The 12,588-nt window shown below is 33.5% G+C and overlaps 1 protein-coding gene across 2 annotated transcripts in view; it reads left to right on the forward strand.

Moving 5' to 3' along the window:
• LOC123679879 (protein peste-like) overlaps positions 1-12,588 on the forward strand; it is a 42,624-nt gene that overhangs the window by 1,180 nt on the left and 28,856 nt on the right. The window contains exon 1 of one of the 2 annotated variants that reach the window (XM_045617417.1): positions 9,784-10,087. The exons of the other annotated variant lie outside the window; for it this stretch is intronic. The gene's annotated coding sequence lies outside the window, so the exon portion shown is untranslated. Of the gene's footprint in view, positions 1-9,783; positions 10,088-12,588 lie in introns of those variants that run through there. 2 annotated transcript variants of the gene reach the window in all.

Consider the following 12,588-nt stretch of genomic DNA (forward strand, 5'->3'; position numbering starts at 1 on the left):
CTCACAAAATTTCAAATCTAGTTCGGATCTGCATTGAGTGTTTCTTCCTGCTCTTCTTTTTATGTATACCTTTTGTTTTTCTACGCTGTATCAACAAAATTACCAACCTCAGTAAGGAAGATTTTTAGTTGGAGAATTTATTATTGGAATTGGATCAGCTAACCTCGAACGTTTGGGAACTGGGAATCTTTATTACTAGAACATCTTCTTGGAATCTACATAATTGAAATAAAAAAATTGAAGGTCAGATTGTTCCATTTATTCTCCTTTGAGAGTAGTAAAGATCGCATTCATCGACAACGCCATCAGTTTAAATTTAGGACAAGAAATTTGACATCACCTTTGTTTTTGCTTCCTTTCTTTTGTTTATCTGTATAAATGAAGGTAACAATAATATAAAATACTGTTTACATGAAATAATCATTCGTTTTCTATCAGAGCTGTAAACTCATATAATATTAGCGTACGTACGTGCATATATGGGGTGAAACTATTAAAAGTTAATATTGTTGGGTACTCTGAATACGTTTTCTATATGAAATGTCACCCAGGTGTTTATGGTTTTTATGCAAAAATTTAGAAAATGTCATTCTGAAAGAGATGTCGCAGAAAAAAGACATACAATTTCAACAGAAACCATAAATTGAGATCATCAGGATGATCTCATATCAAGAGATTCGAAGAATCAGTGAAATTTGAATAAATCAATAAATATCAGACTAATAATCTTCAGACAGACATATTTCAAATTTTGCAGCTGTATCCCTTTTTTCGAATTATTATCTTCATTTAACATTTCAGGAATTTCATATTCATAGCACCAGTAATAGAGAAGTTATGAGAACTTTTCATTTTACTGCATTTCCTCATTTTTCTCTAATAGCTTGAAAACAGTTGAACTCATAGTGTTACGGATTTCACCTCATTAATTCTTCCAAATATCGAGCCTGAAAATGTATTCATTTTTTTCTAGCTCGAAGGGATTCTGGGATCCCCACTAGACAACAAATTAGGGACACCCTATACACTTTCGAACTTTTTCATTTTCATTACCATAAAAAAGCAATTTAATATGGATATCCGAAACTCTACTCAGCACTGTCATAGAATGTGATAAAAGAAAATCTTTTCAATAAATTATTTTTATTTGTTTATTTGAATTGGCTTGATTGATACTTCACTCTGTAATTGGTATAATATAATTAATTACTACATAGTTCAACTAATCAACTAAAATATAAGTACAACAATAAAACACAGGTATGCTAAGTGTTTCGAAAAAAATGTTATAAGTTTTTTGTTAAAACCTTTTAATTCTATTTTATAATTTCTGTTCACAGATGAATTGCAATTCATTAGGAATTAAATCAACAACTTCCGTAATTTTTTTTCACGTATGGACTTATCATAAAATCTATAATCAACAAGTTAAAAACACTACCAAAATAAGATGCGTCTACATTCACCGTGTGTTTGGTCAAAATATATTTGAAATTATGAAGGTTGTGACCAGTAATTGAAAGGAATTATTTGGAACATATTTTACCTGGTTTGTTAGTAAACATACCCTTGAATGTATTGTGGTCCAAAATGACCCGGTTTCTGCTTACTATACTCAAGATAATATTTTTAAATACTGTTTTGGAAAACAGATATATTGGCAGAGGTAGAAAAGTATCTCTGTCAACCTTGATCCCCTAAGCTGAGAGCTATAATTTATTATTTTTTTTTGGGGAAACATTAAAACAAGAGGTCTATGCGGTACATATCAATTGTGCAGAAAAAATTTAATAATGACATTTGAAGCACCCTCATGAATGGCTCATATTCTAAAGAAATAGGTGACCAATTTGGCCATAAGCAGGGAAAATTATTTTGTGTCGTCTTTTTGATTTTTCTTCCTGTTGAACTATTTTGCATCCATACTTTTTCAATTTTTTCATTGATTTCCTAATTTCTGGATAGCGAAAAAATTTTCGCCACTTGAAATATTTTTATCCTCCTTCTTATGCTCATGAAACCGTTAATATTAAATGATATTCTTCGTCAAGAACGAAATCTGTCTTCCCAACAGCGATCCAAATTTCGGAAATTTTTTTTTTTTGGGAACGAAAAAGTAAATAACGTGAATTCGATTTGAAATACAAAGATATTCAGGATTTCAGGATGTGTATATTGCCAATAAAAAAGTTCCAGTGAAGGTAATGAAAAACATTGAATAAACGCCTTCAAGTACCTCGTATCGAATGTCATATTGGATGGTGCTAGCAATTTTGATAATATCAAATGTTATCACTGTGGTAACCAGATGCATTTTCACAGCAAATATTCCATTTCATATACAGGGTGATTCACCGCGAAGGCCTATTAGACGTTTATGGAACACTAATATTGGGGTTTGAGACAATGATCTTTATCCCTAAAATATTTTCAGATCTCCACAACTTCCGGTTATACCGCAAACAGACTACTACTTCCTTATTTCGAATGGCACACCCAGTATATTATTGCATCATTAGATAGCTTTTTTGACTACAATTTCGACAATATGCCATACCTTGGGTGAAAACTCAACGGTTCATGAGTTAATGGGATTGTTATAAAAAAAAAGGTGGCGATGAGGCGAACATATGCTGACGGTTGAATTCGAAAATTTTCTGACTACCGGGACAAAATTTTCAAATCTAAATCTATGAACAGAAAATGTTCAGAACAATATATTCGGCAAATAAGCTCCATTTTTGACATAAGCTTGAGAATGAATATCATGACGATATAAGTGAATTCATTTTTCAATCATATTCTCCAAGTTCTTCCGAAATTCAGATTTTTCATAGAAGAAAACAAAGAAGGGTTTAGGTTTTGTTCGATAGGTTTTTTTCCATAATTTACTGGTAAGACAGTTTTATCTCAACCATTGAGATAGATAGTGAAAACATCGATATTTCTTAGACCATTTCACACTCTTGTTTGAAGAATCAATCAGGGATTCTAGTCATGCTCGAATTATCGATGTTCAAACTTGACTCTTGTCTAATTGGCTTGTCAAGTTTAGTGCTTTCAGATGTATATGGCATTTCAAGGACAAATCAATATCAGTAATTCGGTCATCATTTCAGATTTCTTACTTTTCATGTCTTTTTGGAAATGATTTATTAACATTCCACTCATGATTAATTTATCTCATATCTCTTAATGTCATAACTCAACTGAGTTGTTTTAAGAAAACACTAGTCATCCTGAAATTCAGTTTTATGTAAAATAAATCTACATACTTTCATCGGAAAAATTTAATGATTTGTGGTATAACTATCTACTGATTATTTTGGATTTACTAAAAATATGAAAACTATATTCTCCTACTTGTATGTTCTTTATCTTTGAGAAATATTTCATCACCATCAACGACTATAAAATCGATTGTGCATTAGGTTTCTGATAGATTTCATAATACGGGATGAAGATAATTTTTTTTTAATTTCGTTCATATCATCTTCGAGTGATGATATGAATGAGAAGTCTCTCTGTATAAGATTGTTTTATAAAATTAGGTCAAACTATATTCCTCTTATTTTTCGAACATAATCAAAGTCCATGAAAATTATAAAAATTGGGTGATCATAATGAGAGTTCTATGCGATTCAATGAATGCTTAGGTACACATATCCATACATATTTGAAAAATTAAAGATTATATCGCATACTACATGAATTAGATTATTTCTATTTGTCTATAATGAAGTCATGAAGTGATTAGACAGCATCTCGTTTCATTGAATATGATGCTAAATTAACTGATGGATTTAGAACAACCTCTGATCTTGGAAAATATTCAGATATTATTCAACTCCTTCAAATATCAAAACAATTTAACTTGAATGATTTTGACCTTGTTTCCCTTCGGATTAAAATTTCATAAAAAACAATGGAAATTGTTAAAACATAATTATCGAATCGCTTAAAAATTAATTGAACTTCTAGAATCAATATTTACTCAAGTGAGTTGATTTTTATCGGAGTAAAATGACTTTTTCAACTACGTTTGTTTGGAATGTGTAGAATTGAAGATTCGAATGAAAATCATTTCAATTGCCATCCAGACTTTTTGCATGAAATTTGATTCAATATAATCAATACCAATCCAAGAATACCGTTCATGAATTGTTAAAGCAAAGAAATAAGGAAATCACATTGAAAAAATGAATTTCTCTGAAATTTAACACAACATGAACATGAAATTGAAAACGTATATTCATGTAATGCAAGGACGTGCATCACATAAGGGGGGTGGTATCATCAAATTTTCAGGTACACAAATTATTTTATCAAACTGCAACTGCAGTTTTGAAAATGCGAGACGAGAATGATTCAAAAAACGGTAAGTACCTAAGTGTATACCGATGACGAATGTTAATATCACAGATGGAAAAACATGGGGTGACAAAGCGGATACATAAAAGAAAATTTTAACTGCCGTGCCCAATAAAAGAAAATTAAAATGATTATTGGTCCATTTTAAGGAAAAATTTTCCTTCGTCGTCTTGACAAGAATTCCGAAATTTATATTTAGGGGGGGGGGGTTTAAGTACCCTAGTACCCTGTCATATCTACGTCCTTGCTATGATGATAATGAATAAAGTATCTATATTCTACCGCAAAGGCCTTTCACTCTATATTTGGGAGTTATGCTTTTTTTAATATTCATCTTTCATTAAGATCCTTTGTTCTTGAAGCCTTCTTTCTCTTTTATCCCACATATGACCTCAACAGTTACCATTACCAAAAATATAGCTTATTAAGAGTCAGTTCAAGTTCTAAGAATTGTTGCAAAAATTGTCCGTGAAGTTAGTATCCACTTTTTCGAAAATCAAAATTTTTTTTTTGCATTCGTTAGTAACTCGTTAGTAACTATTTGTAACAGAAAAATTTCAGTTTGTACCTCAAGGATAGTGGTAGAAAAACATCGCATATTATTGGATCGATTAAACAAAGAAATTACAAAAACCATTGTCAAAAATCTACAAAAACCATGGACAAATTGTACGAATTGCACTTCCGATCCAACCAGTGGCTTACCCAGACATACGCCTTGGGCGGATGAAGAGTTATAAACGAAAAAAAATATTGGCTATTCGTTCCAAAGTCCTTTGAATTTACAGACACTTCTTGATATTGATTTTCACCTGTCGAAGTGTCAGCTGTTGTATATTGTATTCAATTGCGAAAAACTTGAAGATTCGCCTGCATTAATTTTCCTTCTTTTCAAGAAGTTTTTCGAAGAAGTTTTCTATCTCATAATGAGATTTTGATTAGTTTTGAGATCATGCAACACACAATAAAAGTAAATTAAAAAGATTTTAAAATTTCACGTCATCCACCTCAAACTAATCAACAGATTATACTGAACCTACTGACCTATCTTTGCGAGTGAAAATGTTAACGCAGCAAGGAATAGAATTGAAAGTGCCGACAAAGAGGTGATTAGATATAATATGATATTATTTATTTACTTCTTGGTCCAAAAAAATGGAGAAATTGCTATCAGAGGGGTGCATCCGATTCAATTCGAATAGTTCGAAGCTCTTACTTCAGGATCTCATTAATTTTTACACGATTGTTTATCATCAATTTGGCATTTGTAGACTGTAAGTGAATAATGATTATGCCGACGACTGTCAGATCTGATGGAGCCGTTTGATATAACCAATGAGTACTGATTGATGAATTCGTTGATTCAATTTTTCAATTTTTGCACAATTAGATTATTCCGTCATCAAAGATCAACTGGTGACCTGCTCGCTTACGTCTCACATTTATGGCAGCTTTCTATTGAAAAATATGGTGAAACCTTAGCCGTGGCACTAGATATCTCCAAGGCATTCGATCGAGTCTGACACCAGGGACTCCTCGCCAAACTTTCATTTTATGGCTTGCCTCCTCAGCTTTGTTCCCTGCTAGCAAGTTTTCTCTCGAGCAGATCTCTTCATGTGGTTGTCGATGGAGTTTCATCTGACTCTCTAATCATAAATGCTGGTGTTCCGCAGGGATCAATTCTAGCACCAACACTATTTCTACTTCACATCAATGATCTGTTGGAAGCTACTTCATGTCCAGTACACAGTTTTGCGAATGATAGTACCCTCCATACCGCCTTCTCTTCCAGGGCTCCAATACCAGCCCGCCAAATCAGTAACGAACGAGGAAGAAATGTTAATAACATAAATATGGACTTGGCGTTAATTTTTGAATGGGGATCTAATAACTTGGTGGATTTCAATGCAGACAAAACACAAGCATGTCTTTTCTCTAGAAAGGCCGATCTCAGTATGCCCAACATAAGCTTGTCAGTAGTGACTGTTCCCTTGAAGTCATCCATCTCGATGCTTGGTATTACTATCAGCAATAACCTTTCTTGGGAAGATCACGTGAGATCAGTTGCCAAAAGTGCATCCCAAAAACTTGGTTTTCTGTTTCGTGCTAAGTGCTATTTCACTTTCAGTCAGCTACTTATGATATTTATAAGGCGCAGATCCGACCTGTCCTGGAATACTGTTCCCATGTTTGGAGTGCGACACCTAAGCATGTTCTGAAACTGCTGGATTCTGTCCAAAAAAGGGCAATTCGTCTCGTCGGTGATGCCTAGCTTACAAACTCGCTCACCACTTTGGAACACCGTAGAGAAGTAAGCGATCTGTCTCTATTTTATAGATATTTTCATGGGCGATGCTCTTCTGAACTATCAAAGATCGTTCCTCCTTTGGCAGTCTCTTCGAGGTTAACCCGTCAAGTTCAGTCTTTACACCCCTTTGTGGTCGCGTTGGAGACCTGCAGAACATCTCCTCAAAGACTCCTTCATCCAACGAACAGCAAGGCTCTGGAACACATTGCCTAGGGAGGTGTTCCCCGAGGCATATAACCTTCATAAATTCAAAAAGAACACCAATTCCTACCTTCTTTTCCTTGGTTCTCACGATGTTCTCTGAACATTACAGGATATCTCCTTTCGTGGGAAACAGAACATAAAAAACAAAAACAACAAAAAAATTGAGTGTTATAACTTATAATGGATATTCCTCCTGGGGAATATATCCCCCTTATCTCCCCCTTCGTGTACGCTACTGCTTCCAACTGCTCGAACACCCAGCTTATTCTTCAGATCTGGTCCCCAGTTATTATCTACCCACTAGCTTTTTACAGGCCTCAAAACGGACGGATAGGATCAAATTTGAGGACAGATTCGTCATCAGTGACGATTGCGACTATTCCGGCTCGAAAAAAATATTGCAAACATTGTGACAAAATGAGAGTGCGTTCTGCAAGATGGACGAGCGCTCAAAAAGTCAGTATGTCGTCAAAAAACCTTGTTGAAAATTTTGTTGAAGGCGTAGCTGAAATTCAAAGAGAATTATAAAATTCAGCAGCTGTGACAGAGAACGTTTTCGTCAATTATATCAGATTGCAAGCTCACAGAGTTCAAATTGATCATTAATAGGTTTTTTTCTGTTCAAATGTAAATGCTTAGACAAAGGTAGAATGTTAGCTGATAAGAAATTTAAAATTAAACGAAAATTGTGAAAAAAAAAGCCGATAGCATTAAGCGATTTCTTTCATGTTCAACACAAATCATAAATAATTTGGTCTTATTCTAATCTTTTCCCAATGTGACGACTCCAAGTTCAAAATATTCGCATAATTGTTAGAAATGTATTTTTTTTAGTATTGAATTACTCGTTACCATTTATCTATGATCTATTCATTATCAGTTTGAAGACACAGTCAAGTTCTACAATGCATTTAACTTCACGAAGTTTCACCATTCAGAATAAGTTATGTTATGATAATGAGCGAAAAAGTAATTTTAAACAATTTATTCACCTTTAACACATCCAAATGAATAAATAGAAAAGCTACCAAGTGAATAATAGTATCGGCTCTAAAATTTATAGGTAGGTATTACCTATACGAGTATCTAAGTTATTTCATACCACAACATATAACATTTCCAAAACGATTCTACTCATACATATTACATCGTGTAACATTGGTTTTTTCAATTCCCTTGTCAAAGTTCCAAAACATATACTTACTTAGAAATAATTGGTCTTAAGTGGCGACAATTCTATTTTTGTTTGGAAATTTTGGTCGCCCAAAACTTATACTATCTTTGAAATAACTGGTGTTCACAACTTTTTTTTTGTATATTTTCTTGAAATCAGTTGTGCATTACCTACTTAAAAAATCTTAATGGAACTCGGTGCATAAATTACATACATCAATTCCTTGTTCTATTTGCTTTCTAAAAAGGTATAAATGAGATAAAAATCTTTTTCAAGGGATTGACCAGAAAATTTAATAAAAACAGAAAATATCGTGATTTGAACCATGATATTCAACTCAGAAATTCATCCAAAAATACAGAGAACACTATAAGGTCCTGTTCAAATTGGGTGTTTTTTTTTTTTAGCTATAGAACTTCAAATTGCAATAAAACAACGATTGATTATTCGATTGATATCAATTTTATTTATCCGCAAGATAATCTTGTGCCATTACATTTTAAATATGATTTCTGGCATATGACCGCCACGGCTGGCTCGGATGTAGTCCAATCTGGACGTCCAATTTTCGATGACTTTTTCCAACATTTGGGGCCGTATATCGGCAATAACACGGCGAATGTTGTCTTCCAAATGGTCAAGGATTTGTGGCTTATCTGCATAGACCAATGACTTTACATAGCCCCACAGAAAGTAGTCTAGTGGTGTTAAATCACAAGATCTTGGAGGCCAATTCACAGGTCCGAAACGTGGAATTAGGCTTTCACCAAACGTGTCTTTCAATAAATCGATTGTGGCACAAGCTGTGTGACATGTTGCGCCCTCTTGTTGAAACCACAGCTATTGGACATCATGGTTGTTCAATTCAGGAATGAAAAAGTTAGTCATCATGGCTCTATACCGATCACCATTGACTGTAACGTTCTGGCTATCATCGTTTTTGAAGAAGTACGGACCAATGATGCCCATAAAGCGCACCAAACAGTCAATTTTTCTGGATGTAACGGTGTTTCGACATACACTTGAGGATTAGCTTCACTCAAAATGCGGCAGTTTTGTTTGTTGACGTAGCCATTCAACTAGAAGTGCGCTTCATCGCTAAGCAAAATAAAATGGACGTAGTGCGCGATATGTATTCCGCACAGAACCAGTATTTTCGAAATAAAATTGCACTATTTGCAAGCGTTGTTCAGGCGTGAGTCCATTCATGATGAATTGCCAAACCAAACTGAGAATAAATCACTTGACAGCTGTTAAATCGGTCGCCATCTTGAACAGTAATGCCAACTTAAAATAATATACCTCGAAAAAAAAACACCCTTTATATAATTCAGTTGCTCATCAGTTTATAGCCTAAAGCATCGCAAGACCTGAAGTTGCAACACTCCAGTAGTCCCTATGTAATCTTTTGAACGAATGATAATGGAACAGTGATCATTATGTTTTTTTTTTTTGATTTTAGGAATAAATAAGAATAACTTCAAAGAATTGCAACCGGACTTGATTATCGCCTGAATATTTCAAAGTAACGTTCTGAAATATTTTTCGTGTTATATCTATTTTTTACTGCCGTGTATGTTAAAAGCAATTAAAATAATTGCATTCCCATATTATCGATTTTTTTCACCAGATTTTTTGCGCGATATTCAAATTCGATTTGGCTGTGATATAAATTTCGATACGGCAAGGCCAAAGGAACAGATTCATTCAAAGTTCGAAATTCGATTATCAACTCGGATAAGAGCTTCGGTATTTGCGGACTTCATTGTCAGAAGTAAACAGAAATTTGCTGTTGGCAGTTGTCGTTTTTACTTCATCCGATTCTTTATCCGACATTGAATTATTTATCGTATCATCCTTGTGTAACGCGTGTTCGTTCGGTTCCTCAAGATATATTCCCGATATTAATGAATGTATGTTTTTAATTTCCGCTCGTCCAGTGACTTATAAATATTGTATAATTGGACTTTATTTTGGAAGAGTTAATGCGATAGCGCACTTGTCCAGTTCGGAACCTTGTGTATCAGCTGGTGAGTGCTTATCAATATTTTCGTTCGTTTCGCAGATAATTTAAAATTTTACAGCTAATCTAATTGTAAGGTTAGAATACAGATGATCTTTATGGAATTATAGTATATGATCATTTTAGTATGAATATTAATAAGTACATCAATAATATAATATTCAGTTCAACTGAGAAGTTTATTCTTTTCGTAAATAACATTCTGATTTCTCGTGAAAATATTTCGAATCTCGTGAAAAAGTAAGAACTAGCCTTGAAGAAAATAATATTTTTTCTAGTGCTTATGCACCCTATTTTATTTTCTAATTCACAATGAAGAACTTTCGATGTCGTTCATGGTGTGTACATTTTTCTGATCCCATATTATCTTCACAGAGAATACCGATAAGGATATATAAGGATTCCCAAAAATAATTATACAATGAAGTGGTTATAACGGAAAAATGTGTGTTTTTTTTTTAAATTTTTTATGCCATATTTACTCATGTTTGTATTATTGCAGACAAAATTGAAAGTGAATTTTGTTCACACGATACAATTTGTCGAAAATACGACAAATAATATATGAGTCGATAAATTGAATAAATAATTCATGGACGATCCATGAATTCTTTACAAATTCACAATGAGCACTGATTTTGATGGAATAATTTAAAAACAATTTCACAAACATTGACACACCGTATTGTATTTTGTTTTTTTTTTCGAGGCCTCAATACTGTCTGTTAAGGTGTACCTACATAGGCTGTTTATCTCTTGATTTTTATTCTTCTATTGGATTACGTCTATAATTGGGTTTTTATATTGATTATTATCGATGTTATATTTGCTTTGTGATTTCCCGTAATTTGGTATCATACCTATTTGAAAAAGGTGCTTATTATATCATAGAAATATTGTCAGGAATTTGGACAATCTTTCAGTTAAAAATTGCCGAAGTTTCGATTTCAGTGTAGTTCTTTTTTAAGGTGAATAGAACATACAATTGAACACTCTGGAAGAGTATGAATTGCATAGGGTTTTCCAAGAAGAGGTTTCATTTTGAATATCCTGCTATCTGCAGCTTTCACTCTTGAAGCTGTTATTTTCAGATCTCAGTTCCCAAAACTAAAGAATTTTTGGGTCTTCATGCACCTTCTCGGCTAGCAATAGTAAAACTGGGGGTCAAATTTGAGCTGTTGAGAGTTGGGGCAGTTAGTGTTGTGAAGAATCGAAAACATGTGCGTCGCTCAGGAACAACTTGGAATATTGCAACTGAAGCCAGTAGTGTTGACAAAAACCTAGTTTTGTCAATCTTGGGAATTCCACATTCCACAAACGATATTTCACCGTATTTTGCATGAACCTTTTTAAAATTGAGTTAACACAAGAATTAGGGATTCACCAAGATGAGTAGCTTAACATTTTAATCAACTAATTTACTTATAAATCAAGCTCGTGAAAAATTACATACTTGAGCTAGACTTGACTTGATATTGTACTGATATTACTTGAGCTTGATATGCACGCGTCGCATGTCATATATTTCTGCAATTTCGTGCGTGCTAAGACTAAATAAGGGGATTCCTCGAGCGTCGAGAGACTGGCATTCGCCAGTATGAATTTATTAGTAGTTTTCTCTCATTTCTGTGGAATCTATTGGTGGATTTTGATAGTTTCAGAAATATCTTTCTCTAATTCTGTGGTTATTCCGTTCATTCTTCCACATCTTGTAGAACAAAATCGTGCGAGAATATATCAGAAACGCACAGTTTTCATGGTTATATTTTATTATTCTATGTTGGTACTCCGAACTTTCCGCCACGGCTTTATCTGTCAATTCATCAATATGATACATCCACTTTTTCGGATGATAATTTTGATAGGATCAAGCAATTTTTACCATTATCTATTGGCCTGGACCTTGAAGATATATGCATGGAAGTATATTGCCAAATTGAGCAACTTAATCCGTCAAGAGGGTATAATTAACTGTTTCGCACGTGAACAAGTCAGACCTGCTGAATTAATTTGATAGCGTTTTTTTTCATGATCTATGCGAATTGCTCATTTCCATACTTTCTAATCCGAATGACAAAATGAAGTCATTCAATAAAAAATTGACTGATTGACTAATTTGTGACCGATCTACGTGAAAAAAGTTTAAAATGCAAATTTGGTGATTTGAAGCCGTTAACATTGATATAATAATTAGTAGTCAATAGGAAATTCAATCCCGCACCAAAATATCAATCCCGCAAATTCGCGGGATAAAAATTATCAATCCCGCGGATCCGCAAGAATGCGGGATTGTTAACAATTAAATTAAGGAATTTTAAATTAAGAAAACATTTTTAAAATTTGTATGCACGATATACAATGTGTCCGTAAAGTATTGAACAAATACATTTTAAGCTAAACAGACCATTTTAAGAAATAATCCAGAAACACGTCGATTTTTTATTTTAATTTACCGTATTTAAAATAATAATCTAATATACAGGGTGAATTATTTTCGAGTAATAACGT

Source organism: Harmonia axyridis, chromosome 5 (genome assembly GCF_914767665.1).
Source record: "Harmonia axyridis chromosome 5, icHarAxyr1.1, whole genome shotgun sequence".
Taxonomy (NCBI): domain Eukaryota; kingdom Metazoa; phylum Arthropoda; class Insecta; order Coleoptera; family Coccinellidae; genus Harmonia; species Harmonia axyridis.